Below are 21612 nucleotides of genomic sequence, written 5' to 3'. Positions count from 1 at the left end.
GCAAACGGGGAAAACCCCCTAAATGTTGTTTTTTTTACCATTTCATTTGTAGCTCGCAATTCTCTTCCGGAGTGGACGTATTCGATGCGCAACGCTCAATAAAAGCAACATTTAGGAGTTTTTTCCCGTTTTTTAAATCACATTTTCATATGGTGTACAGAGTGCGTGGAAGTTTTTGGCATAGCAAGGGAAGGGTTATTAACTATAACCTAACTATGAGTATTTCAATGTTTTAGAATTAGTACATAAACCCTGATGATGACAAGGTTCTTGTCGAAACCGTTTGGAAAAAGTGTACCAATAAAAAGTGGTTAAAACAAAGTTACAATGATTAAAGACACTTGTTTTTTACCACTTGAGTAAAAAACAAGTGTTTTTCTACTCAAGTGGTAAAAAACAAGTGTTTTCTTTAATCATTGTAACATGTCTTACCACAAAGTTAATGACGAAACAATAAATAATATAAAACAAAGTCAATAGATTTATATTATCCACTGACACTTCGTGATGGAATTGCATTTTAATATATTATTAGATTAAAACCAATATTTTTAGCTTTTCCACTTTATTTTTATTCGACCAGCTACCGGGTTTCGTCGTTACCGACATCATCAGACTGGTCAAATAAAAATAAAGTGGAAAAGCTAAAAATATTGGTTTTAATCTAATAATATATTAAAACAAAGTTGTTTTATTCTATAAAGTTTATAAAATGTACAACAAAGTATCTGCGAAAAACATTCAAGAGATTAGTTATTGAGTTTAAATCACTGGCTAGAATGTTTTGATCGCTTTGTAAGTACGTATTTTTTTCACGCAATGGAGTAACTAATTATAATTCTTCTTTGTAATGAACCAAATGCTTATTAGAGCAATACTGTTATACATAATTTGAGGTTAGGAGAGCGAAGAGGAAACTAAATTACTAATGTATGCATGCATCATGCGACGCGGTTCAATCCCAGCGGTCTTACGGAGTAATGTGCATCCATCGCACAGTTATTATGCAGTTACTGAGCGCTATCATGACAGGCGATTATAGCACGTGTGAACAAAGCCTAATATCACACTCGACCACAATGACGACAGTAATAAACATATAGCAAATCGAATATACGACTACATCATAAACTCAAGGTATTGGCTTGTACAGTGTTTCCCAAAGTTCCACATATAGATTGGCGATAATATTTTTTTTGGCAAATGAAGGAAATTTAATTAAATTGGAAATTATACAAAATAAAGCGATGAGATAGGTTCTCAAGAAAAACAAGTATAATATAGTAAAAATGAGAGAAGAACTCAACTGGTTATCTATAAAAAAAAGACTAAAATTAAATATGCTATCATATATCTCTATCAACACTATCAATAACAATAGATTTTCAAATTAATTTGTCACATATACGACTGTTACATACTACAAAAAAATCTGTAAAGACTTTCAGATTGGTGCAATAAAAATGAACTCTATCTTAACTCAAAAATGCCAAATTATGAGATCCGATGAAAATAAGAAAGTACTTTTTTTCGACACGTGTTTTTCAATGCATTCCGCATCATTTTCAAACACCCTTGATTGGCTTCATTCATGGTCAGCGTCCGCTCATCTCTTCCACTTCCGCTTCGACCCATATCGGATATAATTTGGTCCATTTAGGTTAAGCGGATCGTCTTCTGTAGTTTGTGCCTTCGCACGTGCCCTCCGCAATCGTAAAAAGCAGGCCTGGGTGTCTTATAGTGTGACCTATCCATTTGGATCACTGTTGTGTTACTTTATATAGTAAACATCTAGACTGACTGGGGGAGTCCTGCTTGATACCTCGTTGTTCCCTACATGTTCCGACCGATGAATCCCCGACATACGCCTGTAGCACCATATCCTAAACGCCTACAACCACCCGCGTTCTGCCTGCCCGAGTTCAGAGATTTAATAAAGGATTTTCTTATTTTTAAACTTATATTTTCGACATTTTTATTTTATTACTTGTTGAATTTGTGTAGCTTCTAATAAAATGAAAAACCTTCAACGATAATATAAATCTTAAAATTTCTCAGACGAAGAATGATCAAATGCTATGTGTGGTTAGTTTTACTTTATGGTGTCGAGGCATGGACCCTGAAGGTCAATATCACTAACCGCTTGAAGGCTTTTGAAATGTGGATCCACCAAAGGATGTTGAGAATATCCTGGACTGACATGATTAGTGACGTTGAAGCACTGCGTAGAGCAATTGCACAGAGATAATTGTTCACAACAATCAAGCTCCGTAAAATATGGTATTTTGGTCACATAATGAGAGGTGAAAAGTACGCCATCCTAAAACTGGTCATGAAAGGGAAGATTGAGAGTCGCAGAGGGGTTGGAAGAAGGCAGCTCTCCTGGCTTTGGAACATTCTAGAGTGGTCCGGGATGAGAGATGTGGAGGAGATGTTTCGTGCTGCCCAGGACAGACAAGGTCTCTCCTGAGTGATCCAAAAGGACACATGAAGACGATTGAACGCTATGCTTGCTAGTTTTATGGTCCATTGAATTATTTTCGATAGGAAAGAGTTGTGAACGCCATTTTCTCTGAATAGAGATTTTTAGATGCCTAGTTTTAGTATTGGGAACACGATATATTAACGGTTTGGTTTTAACAGTTGGACGTTGATATTCCATACAAAATGGTAGCTGTGAATCTATGGCCGGTTTTAAAACCGAGAGAGTTTAGACTCTGTACAATTGTAAACTTCACACATTCACAACCATGTTTATGTACTGTTATTTATTTATCCATCACTAAAAAAGCTATTAATTGTCCATTAATGAATATGCACAAATCTCAAACGGTCACAAAATATATGTTGTTTTTTTTACAAGTTTGGTTAAATTCAGGTTCAAATTCAGTAAGCGACCGGCTGCGTGAGAGGCCAGACGTGTCTCCAAAAATGATAGAAAAAAATTAATAAAGATTTTTTTTAACTCCTTACCTTTCGATAACTCTTTTCTTTTCAAAACCTTATATTTATTTTAAAGATTTTTTTCCCCAATATAAAAACGGCGTTTTAAGAAGAAGAAAAAAGAATATGTTAAATGTTACCTGGGTTTAAAGAAAATTAAGTCGTGGGCCATTCGAATATCCCGCCTTAAGAAAAAGGTAAAAACAGATTTTAATTCTCATTGATGCAAAATTGTGCTTTGGCTTCTGTACTCCACATATGTTACGTTTCGCCCCTTGCAAAGTCTTACGGTTTTAAATAATTCATCATTTAAAGGAGAAGGCACGTTTTCACAAAATGTCCTTGTGTTACCAACTTCGGAATTAAGTACACTAGTTTTGTTCAAATGACAATGCGGCTGTCCAAATTTAAAACACAGTAAGGGACATTTTTTTTGTAATAGGTTTTTTTTGCATTCTTGGACTAAGTAGAGTCTACTTAGTCCATAAATGCAAAAAAAAATAATACAAAAAAATGTCCCTTACTGTGTTTTAAATTTGGACAGCCGAATGAGAGACGATGATTTAGGTACATGTGGAACAAAATTGATAAGAATATTAATAAACGGAGACATGGTTCGTATCGTTGGTTGGTATCGTAAATATTTTATAAGACAATGAAATCGCATATATTATACATGAATGATGAGGTAAATATATATTTTTTTAATTATACACTTGAATATACCAATTTCATGATTTTTTTTATATTTACGACTAGTTTCGAAAACATCTGAAAGTTTAATAGTATAAATAGTTAAAATATATAAATATTTAATAGTATATAAGATACGTCCTTTGTCCGCCTCCGTAGTGTAATGGTCAGTATGCTCGCCTACCGTTCTGGAGGTCCCGGGTTCGATTCCCAGGGGGGTTTAATAAATATAAGTGATTTTTTCACTGTAATATTTATTCAATATTACACTGGACTGGTACCTGAAGTGGAGGGCTGATCACCTTTCCTTCATGTGTAATCGATCGAGATAACACTGCGTTTATATGAAGCAGTGCCCTATGCACCATTGGGGTGCGGTAAGGGATTTATGAGTTATATATATATAAGATACTTAAGTGTGATATCTACAAATCAGTAAAGAAAGCTTTTTGTAATGCGTTATTTCTTACAATTTTTATAAAAAAATTACTGACGACACTTGACCAAAGATTTATTCTTTTGATCGAATTATCAACTTTAACTATCAACGGTTAGAAATCAAAACCCTACATCCCAGGCATAATGTTTTACTGAGTTTTCTTGTCAATTTATTACATTTCTGATCTAGACACTCAATAAAATACACGCTTAATAGTTATATGTACCATATTTATTGGTAAAACGGTAATAGTTATAATTTTACAAGACAGTTTATATTTATAACTCGATTGAATTTGAACGCCTTCAACGCTTCAAGAGTCACACGCGAGCGTTATGATTTGTAGGACTGATTCATACCACAAAAATCAATCTGTTTGGTGCGTGCTACGTTTTTATGCATTTAAAGATTATTTCTATGTGTGTTCTCGTTTTATCAGGTGCAAAATATTAGCGACTCATTGTTTGACAAATGTCACCTCCCCTCCGGGCGGGGCAATTTTTTTACTTTCATGGATACATTCAATTAGTATATTTGTATACATGTGCGGATGGTTTAATAAAACATATAAATATATATAGGTAAAATGTATCAAGAGTAAGCTAATGTGTAAAGGCAACCAGACGTAACTCAAGTTACGGCTGTTTGGCGTTACATGGCTCAAAGCATTCTTATAGCTAGCCTCTATCATATACAATCACAGTTTTTGCTCCATCTCTTTTATTTACCGAGATACTCATTATCCAAATAGTCGCAAATTTGTATTAATTTGATACATGTGTTGGCAAAAAGCAACATTTTAAGTTAACTATAAAATCGTTTATCTCGAAACTACTGTTTTTGACTTGCGGCTTTTTGTCTTTGCACATTAGTAAGGTAAGGGAATCCAGTGCCCACTAGAGCACGAGTGTGGTGGAACCACCCGCACTTGTTGGTTCGGCGGGGGGGTAAGACGTGCCTGACCGCATTCCACTTCGGCGTGCTCCCAGCGCTTAATCCGAGTCGACCAGTCTCCTCGCCGCTCCGTTTGAGCGACAAATCCCACACAACCTACCCAATAAATAATCATAGCCTCACATCTTATAGAATTACCGAACGTTTAAAGAGATTTGATCACACGATCAATTTCAATAACAATTTTTTCACCGAAACAAATAATTGAGAACATTTTTTTACAACATTTTGAGTGTGTCCAAATACTTGTTCACAAAATCTGGATTATCTCCAATTACAGGAGTTATTTTCATATTATTTTTTGACATCTCATCAAAGATGAAGAAGAATATGGAAGTCTGGGCATTTACGAGGCTGATGACCGTCATCGGCTGGTTTAAGTGATCACTTTACACACGTGTAACATTCACCAATTCTACGCATTATTGACAACCACACTACTCAAATTCTCGGAAGTTCTATATATATATATATATATATATATATATATATATATATACATATATATATATATATATATATATATATATATATATATATATATATATATATATATATATATATATACATATATATATATATATATATATATATATATATATATATATATATATATATATATATATTTATATATATACATATATATATATATATATATATATATATATATATATATATATATATATATATATATATATATATATATATATATATATATATATATATATATATATATATATATATATATATATATATATATATATATATATATATATATATATATATATATATATATATATATATATATATATATATATATATATATATATATATATATATATATATATATATATATATATATATATATATATATATATATTTGAACCAATTTAGAAACCTTGTTCTTGAATCAATAGAATGTTACACGTGTGTAAAGTGATCACTTAAACCAGCCGATGACGGTCGTCAGCCCCGTAAATACTTTGCTTTTAACCTGTTTTTTTTTGTATTCTCCAATTGGTTTCGACAAGAACCTTGTCATCATCGGGGTTTAAACGTGTATATGTTTGACCCTGATATGCACAATAGGTGTCTGTTGACGACAGTCAACAGTCCGGCTTCTGAAGAGTTTTGGTTTCCTCAGTAAGAAGCAGATGCCGAGAAATTCCCGATTGTCCCACACTAGTTTATCCCTCCTGTTCCCAACACAGATTAAAATAAAACATTTTTTAGCTGGAAGAAACAATAATCTACTAATGATCTATAAACCTTGTACATAATAACAAAGGTAAAAAATAAATGCAACTCAAATCTAAAAAAAAGCTCAATAATGGGCAGAGTGTTAAACTTTTCAGTAGGTATATAAAGATTGAATAATAATAAATTGTTGAAAATATACCGACAATAATTTGTTTTATGGTTTTTTGAGAAACGTTCGTTGCGCTGGTTCGATAACCCCCGAAGTTCCTGCCGGAATCGTCGGTAGGCTGGTCGCGATAGGGAGCGAGTAGCTGGCGGCCAGTGGCGAGTGCCCAGTCGAGTGACCCCGCGAGGTCAGCAACCCGCGCCTCCGGAACTTGACGTCTTGGCCGGTGTTAGGAAAGCAGCAACATTCACACGTGATGTGAATATTTAATGCCCCAGTGATGCTATGCTCAACTACGGCTCGCACATACCGAGCCACCTTGGGCGCAGCCAGGCGTACTGCGGGTTAAATGCCATTATAGGACGAACAACTTATAAGAAAAGAAATGTAATATGAATGCAGTTTGCCTACTGTGTGCTGGACTGCGCCCAAGGTTGGTCACAAATAACGCAGAAGAAATTGATATATTTTTTAAAAATATATATAAATAATAACTTGTATCCTGTAAATAAAAAAAAAATTGAAAAGAATCAAAGACGAGACATAAAGGTCTGTGTCAAAAAAAAAAATTAAAAAAATAAAAGGAAATATTTGTGTTTTTATTATTTACAAAAATACTTCAATTTCGCACTATTTCTTTGAGCCTAAGCGCCTCATTATTAGAAATAGGTATCAAATTGTGGTAGAGTGGGTTCGAACCGCGAAACTCTGACTCAAGTGTCCGCTACACTAACCACGGGACCACAACCCGACACACATCAATTTGGTGCAACAATGACATAATTACACTATTTTTTAAAACAAGTTAAATATGTCCAAATGTGCGGTAAGACTATTTACATCGGGAGAAACATTTATAAAATTGATTTTGCGGTGAAATGCTGCGAGATGGCGCGAGTGTCATTGTAGAATTGAGTGAAAAGGCGACTTTTCTGCTGCTACAACGTTTGAATGGCATTTCTTGCAATATTTCTACAAGTATAATTACGCCATTATTGCACCAAATGAGCCATATATTAAAAAAATAAACATTAATTTATTCTGCAGTCATTTGAGAACCACTTTGTCTTTTATACATTTTTTTTATCTTTTTGCAGTGGAGACGTTTAAATAACACCTAAAACGAAACGCCAAAAAACTAGATTCTTTATTTTTTATGCAATATAAAATTTAACGAGCTATTTTATTCACATAAGTGTGTCCAAATACAGTTCACTAATTTGGGGTTTTACCACCTAGGATATATTTTTACATTTTTTTAAAATCTCCAAATGCACGATGAAGAATATGGAAGTCTAAGTATTCCAAAATACCCAGACTTCTATATACTATAAATTCCCCGGGTAAATTCAGACATCTATATTCTTCATCATGTATGTAGAGATGTAAAAAAAAAGTTAAATTACTCGTCAGTGGAAAAAATACGGATTTTTATTTATTATAAAAACAAGAGACTCAAATTATATATTCTGATCATTATATATAAATTTTTAAACAATAACACGAAATTGCTTAATGTATAAGGGTTTGAAAATGTATGACATGCCTGAATGTATGAAGAATGAAGAGTCTGAAAGAATTATAAAATAAATGTTTTGTTTACTGTAAAAAGATATATATATATATATATATATATATATATATATATATATATATATATATATATATATATATATATATATATATATATATATATATATATATATATATATATATATATATATATATATATATATATATATATATATATATATATATATATATATATATATATATATATATATATATATATATATATATATATATATATATATATATATATATATATATATATATATATATATATATATATATATATATATATAAACTAAACTAAAAAAATCATATAAATATTTAAATATATGATGTAAATAATAGTTTATTTTAATGTTATATAAGGTAATTAAAGAAATAAAATAAAAATATTTAGAAAAAAAAAATATTTTAGTGTTTGGATCCACCAAAACGTGGTGAATAAATAAAAATATTTTAAAATTAAAAAGAGTTTATTCTCATTAGAGCATTTCCATTTGTAGATCATTCCTAGTACGAAAATAATGAACATTTCAAAGTCCTTCCTGACATCTTACTCGAAATGACAGATAATACTCAGTGTTAGGTCCTGAGCCTCCTTTGCGAGGGGTGAGAAGGAGCTAGGATATACATAAGTAAACGCCAACTTAACATTTACGCGGTAGAGACGTTTTATGCGATATAACCGAAAAAATGGTTTTGACATATCGCCCACTCCTTTCAACAACGTCATATATCAAAAAACTTGAGTTTTCAGGAGATCGTTTATAAAGTTTAAAAATATAATAAAATGTATTGAAAATGAATATCAAGCCACTTATTGAACTTTTTACTGTGCAACAGATCTTTTTAGGTAAATCCTGAATGTTTTTTCTCCATTTGAAATATATTTAATATAATTAAAAAATAATAATAAACAATATCTTTTCTTCAAAATGCAAAAACAACACATTCTGCCCTGTAGCGGGTAAATATTAAGTTAAAAATATGCCGCTTTTGCTGGGATATAGTACATTTTCTGGACATTCCGAAAACATTGAAAACACAACTGAAAATTGTCGATATTTGATATATGACGTTGTTGAAAGGAGTGAGCGATATACTCGTACGTGCTGATTTCTCAACCTTGTTTTATCAGAACAACGTTCAAACGAACAAGTAATGAGAAATATAATAGTAAAAATAATTCAGACTTTTTAGTTATGTTTCAACATTGATGAAGAATAATACGGAAGTCTGGGTGCTTACAGGGCTAGCGACCTGTCATAGGCTGGTTAAAGCGATCACTTTATGCACGTGGAATATTCACCACATTCTACAAAATTTTTAGGAAGTCATGAACTCAACGCAAGAAGTGTCAAATATAGAATATACATACACAATCTTGGGTCGAATGGTGATAGTTACACGTGAATAAAGTGATCACATACGCCAGTCTATAACAGGACGTAACCCCTGTTAAAACTCAAAATTTAAGTTTTTACAAAAAATTCAATTCATAAGTAATTTTATTAAAAAACAATACTTTTATAAACCTACCATATATATAAGGGCCCTTCGTGGTCGAACTTAAAATCTGGTGGTGTCAAAAGTCTACTTAATCCAAGGGCATGAATGATTAGGACGTATGGAAGTGAAGGACGCTAGGAGTGTATCTCAGGACAGAAGAGTGTGGCGTTTCATCCTCTCTGCCTACCCCATGCAGCGTGAAAGGCGTGATGGTAGTAGTAGTAATAGAAGTAGTAAATATTACGTGGCAGTACAAAAAATGTGTACACAAGTACTTGTATTCATTAGGTATTTACGAATGAAATTTGTTTAGGCAATTATTAATTATGCAGAAAATAAACCAACTTTCAAATTTTCGTAATAAATAGATTCAAATTGAAATATTCAAATTTTCTCCTGGGCCTTCCATACGATTCATCGCCAAACTTTGCGCTGGCAACTTAAATCGAATTATGTATTCATTGATAACTTGCCAACGCCAACGAATTATACGGTGGATGTCTCTGGTAAAGAAAAATCGGGGAACGAATAAAGATTGTTAAAAAAAAATGGTCTCGGATCAAGGAGTTACCCATTTCGCAGACATCCCGGGAGATCAACGCGGAAGAATTATAACATATTCGTTATAAGAAACAGAAGATAGCGACAATTTTTTTTTATATATAAACAGTTGAAAGAAAGGATATTATTTGTTCTTTGATTAACAAAACGTTTGTGAAGTGGAATGGGGTACAATGTTTCGAAGAAAATTGTCAAAAACGTGGCGATTTAAATTCGTTAAATGAATAATTTTGCATCATTATAAAATCTAGGAATTGACCATTAAGCACAATAATCTTTTAAGTAAACAAAGAGTCTCTCTCCAAACAATACCATTACTTTCAGTATGGCAAAATCAATATTTATTTTGAAATTTATAAATAGTTTATACCATTTTTTGGTTTGATAATGATAAATGTACTCTTATTATACTTAATTTAGAAGCTGTGACATCTATTGATTCATATTACATAATTGATTTGTGTTATTGCATTTTTTTAGAAAGAGCAAAGTTAAAATACACAACACGTGTGTTAGACCGATTGCCTAATATGGGATAGAATCCAAAGCAGATACAGCAACAACCAAATATTTTCTAAGAACTTCAGAAATGAGGAAATTGAGGTGCATAACCGGAAATAAGAGACCGAATAAAAACACAATGTAGTACAGAGGATATAGTCAGATGGGGAAGACAGCGAAGACGATTCTGGAATGCCCATGTCAATAGAATGCAAGAAAATAGACTGTTTTGAATTGCTCTTCAAGAGTATCCAGACAGAAGAAGACCACCTGGAAGACCTCCAATGCTATGGCATTACACCTGGCAGTCCATGTCACAAGAGACGGATAATGGGACAGACAGATACTTGGATCAATAAAAAGGAAGAACATGAAATATAAGATGTGGTTTTTATCAAAATAGGGGTTCGAATTGCTATTTAAGAGATCCCATACAGAAGAAGACGATGTGGAAGACCACAAGAGCGATAGCGTGACAGTTGGCAGTCCACGTCATAACAGATGGATAAAGGAACAGACAGATCCTTGGATCTATACGAAGGGAGTAACAGAAGAAGAAGTTTTTTGGTTAAAAATTTCGGTATACGAACGGTTGTATGAACCCTAGAAACGTAATTCAAAGCTCTACCGTACTCTACGTACTGCGAATGTGTACCTACATTATTCTGTTAAATTAACTCCTATAGATCCTTCTCACATTGTGTTTTCAGGCAGGAATCAACTTCGTTATCTCCATTGGAGATCTCGCAAACTTTCCTCTAACTAAAACATCGCGCAATCAGAATGATATTGATAAGTCAGACTCAATACGGGCACAGAAATAATGTTTGTTTCATCAGATAAATATCAGAATAGAAAACGTATCGACTAGAAACTGAAAATAAAACTTATTTTGAAAACATATCACAACTTTAGGCAGTGATATATTACATTTTGACACCTCTACATAGATGAAGAAGAATATGGAAGTCTGGGTATTAACAGGACTTATGAATTATCATAGTCTTGTTAAGTGATCACTTTACACACGTGTAATATTCACCATTCTACCCATGATTGACAAACTCACTACTCAAAATTTTAAACTCTTAGATATATGATAAATCTTATGACGAGTCATGTTTGAGTTTACGGCAGCTATCTATGGTTCATTTGAGCAAGTTGATAAATAAAAGTCTTTATGATGCCTCTTTGGGAGAACTATTTGTCGTTACCCACAAGGCCTGTTTTTTTTTTTTTAATATTTATTTAAAAAATACAGAAAAATCTTTTAAACAATTTTTATGTTTGGATGTATAATGTGCGAATGTTAAGACAGCTTTAGTTCCTTTAATGACTCATGAATATACTCTCTTGTCTCAAAGCGAGTATAAATATGACCTGCGCGTGAATGCTACACACAAAGAAACAGGCGTGTACTAGTATCTACAAAAATAAACATAAACTTCAAAACTAAGTAACTATCACACCGCTTTCTCCGTAGGGATAGGCAGAGAGAATAGAACGCCACACCAATCTGTTTTTGCAAATAATCTTCGCCTTTTCCATATTGATAAGCTTTTTTTTTTAAATATCATATTCTTAATAGAATTTCGTGATTTTTGGGATATGTTACATAAAATGTAGTGAATATAATAAAATAATTTAGGGTATCAGTTTATTTCTATACACACGTTAGATAATTCACATTTACTGTTTAAATACGGAAATTCCAATAATGAAAAAAAAACTGGCAACCCAAGGCTGTCAATATTACTAAGAAAACAAAAACATTTTCATTAAAAATTCAAATGGATTGTATAAGATACACTTACGGAATAAAGTAAAAGTTCTTTATAAGAATGGTACTATGTAAAGTTTAATCAGGGGTGTAGTTCGTAAGAAATAGTTTCAACTCCAATTTCCGACAAATTGTCACATCAGGGGTACTAAATAAATTGTGACGTAGAAAATTTGTACTTTACAGAAATTAATAATAATAATAAAACCCTTATCCGCACCCCAATGGTGCATAGGGCACTGTGTCATATAAACGCAGTGTTATCTTGATCGTTTACACATGAAGGAAAGGTGATCGGCCCTCCGCTTCAGGTACCAGTCCATGGTAATATTGAATAAATATTACAGTGAAAAAATCACTTATATTTATTTTACCCCCCTTGGGAATCGAACCCGGGACCTCCAGAACGGTAGCCGAGCGTGCTGACCATTACACTACGGAGGCGGGCATTACAGAAATTAGAAGGAAAAAATATGCTTTTTGTTAAATGAAAATGAAAATGCTTGTCCGCCTCCGTAGTGTAATGGTCAGCATGCTCGCCTACCGTTCTGGAGGTCCCGGGTTCGATTCCCAGGGGGGTTTAATAAATATAAGTGATTTTTTCACTCTAATATTTATTCAATATTACACTGGACTGGTACCTGAAGTGGAGGGCTGATCACCTTTCCTTCATGTGTAATCGATCGAGATAACACTGCGTTTATATGAAGCAGTGCCCTATGCACCATTGGGGTGCAGTAAGGGTTTTATTATTTTGTTAAATGAATGTCCATCTAAACGATGTATGATAGATGTTCGAATGATGATATAAGCAAAAAATGCCTAGAAATTAAGAAAGGTGTGTTATGGTGGTTTGGGCATGTGAATCGAATGAGTGAAGAAAGAGCAGTAAAATAAATTGGTTATTTCATTTTAAGCTAGCTATTACATTCTTCTAATTAGCAGAGGAAGGCCGAGGAAAACTTGGCATGATCAAGAATTTTAAATACTTGGGCACGGTCAGGTCAGGAGTCGGAATAATTGGCGGGTAAATATGAGGAGACGCATGAATAGGGAAGAGGCGAAGATGGTTTGCAAAGACAGATTAATGTGGCGTTTTATTCGCTCTGCCTACCCCTGCGGGGAAGCGGCGTGATGGTTAGTTAGTTTGTTAAGGTATATATTATTTTAACAAATAACTACCGAATCTATGAATGTTAAAAAAAAAACAAACATTACATAACACTATTTTTGAGAATTTTGTATATATTAAATTAATCCTTTTTTTATTTTTTTTTATTAAAAATCACATTATTTTTTATTCAAGTTTTACTTAATAAAGTTCAATTAAAGTTTTGGATGGATAGATTTTAAAACAAAGTGACCGCCGAATCAATTAATGAAATTAAAAATCTAAGTTTGTAAATATGTCCAGTAATTAAAATCTATCATGGGACGTGTTTCGACGCATTCAATATGATTTTCAGATAGGTTTATTAATGATGTCGAATGCATCGAAACACGTGTCACAATACATTTAAAAAAATAGTGGTATTTAACAAGTAAAAGTTGAAGTTTTTTTATGGATATTATATGGTATATCAGCTAGCTAACTAAGTTAGTTAAGTTGAACACAAAAATGACCCTAACTGATATACCATATAATATCAAATAATAAAAAAAAAATTCAGACTTTGGCTGAAGCCCTGTAATGTGTGTCAATATTCTTAAAACTAATAAAAAATTTAAATATTGCGACGACCATTTTTCTTACAGAATATATTATTAAGGTATTTTCTTTTATAATAGCCCTCTTATCCCTACAACAATTCAACATAATAATAGTTATCCACAACGATATGGGCGAAGTATGGATTCTAAAGTACAACACAAACTTTTTACTTAGAAAAAAGTTTAAAAAATCATTAAAGTGACCCAATTGCCATCGAAGAAACAACGATGTGTAATAATACTACATTACGTTGGTAATGATACCTCCTCATACGGTTTTTATACTGTAAAAATGACATATCTAGGTATTATTTATTGATTCGGCATTCACTTCGTGGAATGACATGATTATTTTATTAAAATTTAACACTTGAATATAAGTACAAATAAATAATTTAATAAATAATAATAATAAAACCCTTATCCGCACCCCAGTGGTGCATGGGGCACTGCGTCATATAAACGCAGTGTTATCTTGATCGTTTACACATGAAGGAAAGGTGATCAGCCCTCCGCTTCAGGTACCAGGGTAATATTGAATAAATATGACAGTGAAAAAAATATCACATATATTTATTTTACCCCCCTTGGGAATCGAACCCGGGACCTCCAGAACGGTAGCCGAGCGTGCTGACCATTACACTACGGAGGCGGATAAATAATTTAATAATTAATTTTAATAAAATATCTAGGTAGTTTTGTTTATTTTTTAATACGTTTTTTACATTATTACTTGTGTTTCAGTCTTGTTTACCATAATTCCAAAATGAGTAATGGAAATGACTAATCGTTAATATTTTATAATATATCGCTCACTCCTTTCAAGAACGTCATAAATAATAAAAAACTTGATTTTTCAGGACAGCGTTTTTAAAGTTTAAAAATATAACACAATGTATTAAAATTAAATGTCAAGCCACTTATTGAACTTTTTACTGTGCAACACATCTTTTAAGGTAAAACCTGAAGGTTTTTTCTCCATTTGGAAAATATTTAATATATTTAAAAAAATAATGAAACAATACCTTTTCTTCAAAATGCAAAATCAACACTTTCTGCCCTGTAGCGGGTAAATATTAAGTTAAAAATATGCTTCTTTTGCTGGGATATAGTACATTTTCTGGGCATTCTGAAAACATCCACAACTGAAAATTGTCGATTTTTGATTTATGACGTTCTTGAAAGGAGTGAGCGATACGTGACATATGTTTGTACAGTAAAACATCGATATTTAAAGAATTTTCAGATATTATGTAACACACAAAAATCCGGTTTAATTATCGACTATTCGTCAGACAGCGAAAAAAAATGTATTATACGCATTTTAGTAATTTTAGAGAGTTGATTACAAAAAAAACAGCAAACTTCAAAAGTGCAAACAAAACTTGATACCTTTTTCAAAGCAGGATTACCGAAAGCAATCGCGTCGATGTCAAACAGCAACGTCACTTCACGACGAGGTCCGAAGACAATAAATTAAATTTTGTTTGCGTTTTGTGTTGCTTATCTTAATACCATATTTATATTTTTAAAAAAATCATGTTTATTTTAAACCTATTTTTATAAAACAGACTGTCGGCTTAAACGGACACCCTCTTCCTCCAAATCGTCCCTTTTATTGGGGTTTTACTGTAATATGTTTTAAAGTAAATAACTTAATTTCTGATGACCAAAAGAGGCATGTATTAGGTTTTATTTGATGTATTGCCTTGTTTTTTGGATTTTCCATTTCGTAAACACGGGTTGTGGTATTTTGTATCATCTAGTAAACATCTTGGGAGATTTTCTTAAGTGAATAAGGAAACAAACGTAACAGAGACTTAATTGAACCGTCAGTCTGAAAATTCAGACGCCCGGAACAGAAATAGGTACCTGCCCAGATTTAAAGTGAACTTTGTACAAGCGAACGCAAAACACAAAAGCTCGGTCCGCAAAATGTTAAACAAACTTTACTAAAGACCGCCCAAATCGCCGCCAGCACTGGAAAAATAAACTGTCGTTTTAAAAGCAGCTCATTTTTTAATATTCCGCAGCAAAAAGAAGAAAAAAAACTTGAAAAATATCAAAACAGCGAGTCAAGAAGAGCGTATTTTTTCAAATTTTTTATTTCGGAAAACATGCTTGATAACCAAACGATGTCTAAAACCTTATATGCCTTAATTTCAAATCAAGACATAATTTTATATTTTTATTTTTAAGCAAAGTTTGAAAGATGTGAATACTTTTTTTTATGTATCTAAATACTTTTCGTTCGGAATTTATACCCAAATATTTGCGCTTAACGAATTTTAACAGACGAAATAATTACAATGATAAAAAATATATTCTTCGAAAATTTCGATAAATTTGTAAAAAAGACAAATGTTATGTCTTTCCGCAAAAAACCTTTTATTTAAAACTTGTCACAGGTTTATTGGATGCAACTTTGTGTAAAAATTTCTGGAACAATCGGTGAATGACTAGGCAGATTGAAATTTTTTAATATTTTAATTTATAGCTTTGGCGTTTAATTTGTAGAACTTCGTATTAATTTATGTATATATGAAATATTAAAATCACTGATTTTAGGAGTTTATAATTAAATACAATTAAGTATCAGTGTTTGATTTTAACATTTAATATAATAATAATAAATCCCTTACCGCACCCCAATGGTGCATAGGGCACTGCTTCATATAAACGCAGTGTTATCTCGATCGATTACACATGAAGGAAAGGTGATCAGCCCTCCACTTCAGGTACCAGTCCAGTGTAATATTAAATAAATATTTGTGTGAAAAAATCACTTATATTTATTAAACCCCCCTGGGAATCGAACTCAGGACCTCCAGAAAGGTAGGCGAGCATGCTGACCATTACGCTACGGAGGCGGACCTTTTAATATAGGTACACATAAATTAAAATGAAGTTTTACAAATTATATGCCAAATCTGTAAATAAATTACAGTAGTTTGGAAATGCCACAACAAGGCGAAACAATTGTCACAAATTTGATTTTTATGTGTTTAAGTAATAAAATACAATTCAGTAAACGCTAAAAACCAGTGTTTAATTTCAATTTTTAATAAATACATAAATTAATATTTTTTGTACAGATTGTAGGAATCAAGTATAATGAAATTTAGATGGTCGAAATTTAATCTCCTGATTTCAAAATCTGTTTATGCATATTATTTTTGACATCTCATCAAAGATGAAGAAGAATATGGAAGTCTGGGCATTTACGGGGCTGACGACCGTCATAGGCTGGTTTAAGTGATCACTTTACACACGAGTAACATTCACCAATTCTACCCATTATTGACAACCACACTACTCAAATTCTTGGAAGTTCTGTATATATGAACCAATTTAGAAACCTTGTTTTTGAATCACTAGAACTTCACTAGAGACATCTATTGGTGAGATGTAAAGAAGCTTTTTATTAAGCAGAAACTCTTATATTATGCATCATCACACATGCTTAACGGAGGAAAGCATACATGGATAAAGCGAACATTTTGCCTACTGCTGTATAGAGTAATAATAACTCACTAATGTGTCCGAATAATGTGCGGGTCCCTTGTAACCGTTCCACAAGGCATCACTTTCGCCAATACAGAAGGCATTGACAGGTTTTTGCACCCTTTGCAAGGAAAATGCTTTGACCCTGTTAAGAGTCAGACGGTAAATAATAATCCTCTTAGCGTAATAGCCTTCGTGGGATCTAAAGAACGTATACAAATTGAAAAGTAATATCATTTTCAAGGAAAATCGTTCGAGCGAACAACAAAACAAGATGTTTATTTGAAAAAAAAGTACAAAAGCGATTACAAAAAATTATTTTATTTAACAAGCTTATATAATAAATTTATTTATTTATATTTCATCGTGGACATAATTACAAACTACAATTTACAATAATGTATCCTTACTGGGTTTTATCGTGCCGAGGGCACATTTTGCAAGACTTTATTTTATACAATTATAAACATAATTTTTCAAATGTTTAAAACATTGTTTTTTTTATTAAATTATTATTTTATCGTTTTGTCTGACTTACTGAGGCAGTCCTCGTTCTAAGTCAGATAAAAAAATTATTTTTAATACAAGTAAACATTTTCATGATATATTTTAAAAAATAGTGATATTTACCAAGTTAAACTTAAATTTAAAATGTATATTATTTCATTATAAAGATTCTCCTAAAGCTGCATAATAAATATTTCTTTTTTTTGTACGGGTTTAAAAATGTTTATCGATTGTTGCGCGGTATGATCGATAATCCTGAAATTATCCGGAATGGTCTGTATGTTCCCGATAGTTACCTAAGACAGCGTCGACATAGATTGTTTCACATTCCTATACACAGGACCAACCTGCCGATGGTTATGCCTGTAGGAAGAGCTACCGCTATGTTGAACAATATCACATTGGATATTGATCTGTTCCATGTGTACGAAGGAGTTTTCCGAAGCGGGATTCTTCTACACCTTTAAGTCTTCTTGCTTACTTTTAATATATACGCCTTGAATATTGTTTGTTATAGATATATTATTTTTTTGTTGAATAAATTGAATTGAATTGAAATTGAAAATTTAAAAAAAAAACGTTAAAGTATGTTAATAAAAAATAAATCTGCCTGATAATCTGCTAATAATATATGCCTGTAGAATAATACACGAAGCTGTTAGTTTCAAAACTTTCCAAAATGATTTATATATTGTACAATAAATAAAATAGGGGGATTTCACATGAAAGTTTGTATTTAATTTCTGTAACGTATTTCCGGTAATGAAACTTTGTGACTACAAACTGATTGTAGATCATTATATAGACCCTAGATATAAACACAGAGTTTCTCATACTCATAGAACTACGTAGACAATAAAAGGCAAGGACCCTTGTCGTTCCTCGAATCAATAACTGTTTCGGTGAACGAACATTAAAACAATTAATTCCAAAGTTATTCAATTATCTCCTTATGAATATTTTATCGACGTGCCCTACGTAAAGTGCTCTAGCTACATTTTTGTCAATTTTGAGATATTTGGTGTACGTTATCAACTGACCGTTATCTAAAAATATAAGCAAACAAAAAAAAAGTTAAATAAATCACGCCTAGATTTCAGGCGTATCTACATATTGAATTTTCGAAATGAACTGAAATCCTAAAACGCTAACTACATTATTTTATCGTGTTTTTTAACGTTCAATACAAGTTTAGAATTTCAGATAAAACCGTTAATTAATAAAAAAAATACCTTGAAAAAATCTTCTAAACTCTCTCTTGTGAAGTAACAGATTTGCAGATGGAGTACTTTACGTAGCGGCCGTCGATATATACGAAAAGATTATATATGCTCTAAATTAAGTAATTTATGAAAATCGTACTATATAAATTAAATAACGATTTTATTATTAACGGTTCCTCAGACGAATGTGTGATAAAACAATGTACGATAGATGTTCGTATGGTGAAATAAGGAAAGAATGCAAAGCTGAGATTAGCATTATCGATAAAATTAAGAATTGTTTTGATGGTTTGGACATGTGGAACGAATAAGCGAGGATAGAATGATGATGACAAGGTTCTTGTCGAAACCGGTTGGAAAAAGGGTACCAATAAAAAGTGGTTAAAACAAAGTTGTTTTATTTTATAAAGTTTAAAATATATACACCTGTAACTACTGAAAAGTTGATTCACCCACAACGAAGGGATGATACTCCCAAGAGGTCATAATAAATATGGATCTATAACAGTTTAATATATGTATAGTTACTTACATTTGTTACCGGCGGAGGTAAGAGCGAAAACAAAAATATGGAGCGAATGCTAAATTTTCCAAAATGCGTACTTAAAGATTTTTAAATAATTTTTGTGTCTTCACTAGTTTTTTTAGTGTAAATGATGTGTTTTGTACTCATAACTTGAACCATATCTACAGGTGAAGCCAATATGCAAGTAATTGGGAGGTTATTTGGTTTTAAGGGGTCATATATTCCTTTTTAAAGCAGTAGATTTGTTCGTGATTAGTTTACTTTTTTTGAAATAATACAAAGCTAATGAAAAGATATGCACTCTTAGTAGACTGTAAAAGTTAAATAATACCACGTAAAATTAATTTAAAATAAACATTTCATGAAAAAAATAGCCTTATGTTGTATCCGTGTGCACAAATTTGTGCTTTTTAGAAACTTTATGTTGTGTCTGTATTTTTGTATTGTGCGCTTCAGAAACCTCATATTGCAAGGGTGTGTACATATTTGGACGTTTCAGAACCCTTATGTTATGGCGGTTTGCATACATAAGTGCGTTTCAGAAACCTTATATTGCAACGGTGTGCACACATTGTGCGTTTCAGAAACGTTATGTTGCGGCGGTTAGCACATAATTTTGCGTTTTAGAAACCTTATTTCGCGACGGTGTGCAGATATTGTGCGTTTCAGAAACGTTATGTTGCGGCTATGTGTACATATTGCGCGTTTCACAAACCTTATGTTGCGGCAGTGTGCACGTTTTTGTGCATTTCGGTTACCTTCAACTTCATATATTTTTTTACATTAATTTTTTGTCACGTATGCTTTTCTGAGTATGGTATATCATAGTATAAATCGTCACTGATAGTGATGATTTTTATTCGTATATTATTTATTGATATTGACCATATTTATATTAATCTTGTTAAAAGAATAGCATTTTAAAAAATGTTTTTCGCAGATACTTTGTGGCATATTTTATAAAATTTATAAAATAAAACAACTTTGTTTTAACCACTTTTTCCAACCGGTTTCAACAAGAATCTAGTCATGATCAGGGTTTATGTTCTAATTCTAAAACATTGAAATCCTCATAGTTAATATCTACTTATTCGAAAATATTGAAATACTCAATAAAAAGTGGTTAAAACAAAGTTGTTTTATTTTATAAAGTTTTTAAAATGTGCCACAAAGTATCTGCGAAAAACATTCATGAAAAGGCTATTTTTTTAACAAGATTGAAATAAATATGTTCAATATCAATAAATAATATACTAATTAAAATCATCACTATCAATGACGATTTATACTATGATATCTACTATATACTCAGAAAAGAAAAATAGTCGTTTAAAAAATAAATCAAATAAAAATACCATTGATTCTTTTTTGGTCATGGTTACAAAATATGGGTAAAAGTCATCATTCATTCGATGCGATGTAATGTTGATGGCGTTTCTTTAACAAACTTCACCTGTAATGTGTTTAGCTACTAGGTGCGGCTGGAGCTAGCTGCGGCCAGGGCTGTAGGGCGGGCGCAAGTAGGTCAGCGGGTCCATTGAAAGCAGTCCCACCGCATGCCCAGATCTGATACAGAAGCATCTAGGCTTCCCGACAGATCTGCTCTTGCTAAGCAGTTTTTAAACTAAGTTGCGAAATTTATTGAAAATGTGAAACAATATAAAATTGTATCCCGATTTTACTGTGAATTTACATTTAAAAGCTTTCAATATACCTGTCACTTCCAATCTAAATAAATACAAGATTGTAAGTCCATCACCAAATTTTCTAGAAGTACCTCAGTGTAGGCAATGAAAGGGATTAGTGTTTGGTTCAATTAGTCAG

At 32.0% G+C, this 21612-nt stretch overlaps 1 protein-coding gene across 9 annotated transcripts in view; it reads right to left on the bottom strand.

The window, feature by feature from the left end:
* The window catches only part of LOC148308973 (polypyrimidine tract-binding protein 2-like), a 552278-nt gene that overhangs the window by 256589 nt on the left and 274077 nt on the right, over positions 1–21612 (bottom strand). The gene's annotated exons all lie outside the window — the stretch shown is intronic.

This window comes from Brachycentrus maculatus, unplaced genomic scaffold, assembly GCF_059751285.1.
Source record: "Brachycentrus maculatus isolate JH-2025_06_01 unplaced genomic scaffold, ASM5975128v1 h1tg000142l, whole genome shotgun sequence".
NCBI classification, from domain to species: domain Eukaryota; kingdom Metazoa; phylum Arthropoda; class Insecta; order Trichoptera; family Brachycentridae; genus Brachycentrus; species Brachycentrus maculatus.
Note: the sequence above shows the minus strand (reverse complement) of the source record. Positions and strands in the feature narration are given on the sequence as shown.